This window comes from Ranitomeya imitator, chromosome 2 (assembly GCF_032444005.1).
Source record: "Ranitomeya imitator isolate aRanImi1 chromosome 2, aRanImi1.pri, whole genome shotgun sequence".
Classification (NCBI taxonomy): domain Eukaryota; kingdom Metazoa; phylum Chordata; class Amphibia; order Anura; family Dendrobatidae; genus Ranitomeya; species Ranitomeya imitator.
In genome coordinates, this window is record NC_091283.1 from 253,082,861 (window position 1) to 253,085,119 (window position 2,259).

The following is a 2,259-nucleotide window of genomic DNA, read 5'->3' on the forward strand; positions in this document are numbered from 1 at the left end:
ATAGATAGATAGATAGACACAGACAGACAGATGGATAGAATTAGATAGATATGGGATAAATACATACAGATATATCTATATATCTATATATCTATTTCCATTTTTTCATTTATCGCTCCCCTTCTTTCCAGAGCCATAATGTTTCCGTCAATATGGCCATGTGAGGGCTTATCTTTTGCGGGACAAGTTCTACTTTTGAACAACACCATTGGTTTTACCATGTCATGTAACAGAAAATGTGAAAAAAGTTCAAAGTGCGATGAAATTGCAAAAAAAGTGCAATCCCACACTTGTTTTTTGCTTGCCTTTTTGCTAGGCTCACTAAATGCTAAGGCTGTGTGCACACGTTGCGGATTTGATTGCAGATCCGCAGCGTTTTTTGCCGCACAGAATTGCAGCAAATCCGCAGTGTAGTGCACAACCAATGTAAGTCTATGGGAGCCTCAGACTTGTTGTGCACATGCTGCGGAAAAGACCGCACCGAAACGCAGCTTTTTTTTTTCTCCGCAGCATGTCACTTCTTTTGTGCCGAACTGCAGCGTTTCTGCACCCTTAGGCCGGGATCACACACAGCGAGATACGGCCGAGTCTCGCAGGTTAAAACCAAGCTCTGGCACCGGCACTCTGGAGCGGAGCGTGCAGCCGCACAGCAATAAATGGAGCCGCACGCTCCGCTCCGGAGTGCCGGTGCCAGAGCTTGGATTTAACCTGCGAGACTCGGCCGTATCTCGCTGTAGTGTGACTCCGGCCTTACACTTTAATTGAGATGTAACAAATATCTGCAGTTTTGCTGCGGATGTGGGTCTGAGAAACGCTGCAGTTCAGGAGGAGGGAAGTGTGTGGGTGGTGACCAGGGCCGAAATGGCCATCGGGCACTTCTGGCAAATGCCAGAAGGGCCGGTGCCAGTAGTGGACCGCTGCACTCTTTCCCCCTCCTTCCGCCAGTGCCGCCGCCGCATTCAACTATACCGGCGTCTATGACGCCGGTATAGTTCAATGCAATGATGGAGGAGAGAGCGTCTGCTGACGCTCCCTCTCCCATCATTCCCCGCTCTGCCTCTGACACTGCGGGTGCGCAATGACGTCATATCATCGCACACCTGCTGTGTCCCAGGCAGACTGCCGCCGCCGAGACAGGAGCAGCGCGGGCAAGAGGAAAGGTGAGGAGAGTGTGGAGCCATTATCGGGGGGATGAGATGTGGGTTGCGCTGTATATACCACTGTGTGGGCTGTGCTGTGTATATACCACTGTGTGGGCTGTGTATATACCACTGTGTGGGCTGTGCTGTGTATATACCACTGTGTGGGCTGTGCTGTGTATATACCACTGTGTGGGCTGTGCTGTGTATATATCACTGTGTGGGCTGTGTTGTGTATACTACTACGCGGGCTGTGCTGTATATACTACTACGCGGGCTGTGCTGTATATACTACTACGCGGGCTGTGCTGTATATACTACTACGCGGGCTGTGCTGTATATACTACGACCCGGACTGTGCTGTATACTACTACACGGGCTGTGCTGTATACTACTACACGGGCTGTGCTGTATACTACTACGCGGGCTGTGCTGTATATACTACGACCCGCGCTGTGCTGTATACTACTACATGGGCTGTGCTGTATACTACTATGCGGGCTGTGCTATATACTATGCAAGTTGTGCTATATTATATGCGGGCTTTGATATATACTATGGGAGGTATATTATATCCTATGGGGGAGGCCGTGTTATATACTACTAGCTATTGAACCCGTTCTACGCCCAGGTGGCGAGCATTTATATTGGTATATGGTCTCCATTCTGACATGCGCTGCTCCCATCCTGCGCCCCCGTTCTGTCATGTGCTCCCATCCTGCGCCACCGTTCTGTAATTTGCTGCTCCCATGCATATGGCCGGTACACTGCTCCATTATGGTTCATGGCCCCCATAACATGATCCATAGTATATGCCCCGTACACTGCTCCATAAATGTTGATGGCCCCCATAAGATGCTCCATAGTATTATATGCCCCGTATGCTGCTGCGATATGCATATAAAAAAAAAAATAACATACTCAACTATCATCGCTGGGCGCCGAGTGCTGGGGGGCCTTAGCAGGCGGGGACACCGGCTCGCTGTGGGGGTCAGGTGCCGGTATTGCCGCTAGCTCAGGCCCCCGACACTTGCTATATTCACCTGTCCCCTGTTCCAGCGCTGCACGCCACTTCTTCCGGGTCCTCTGGCTGTGACTGTTCAGTCAGAGGGCGGCGCGC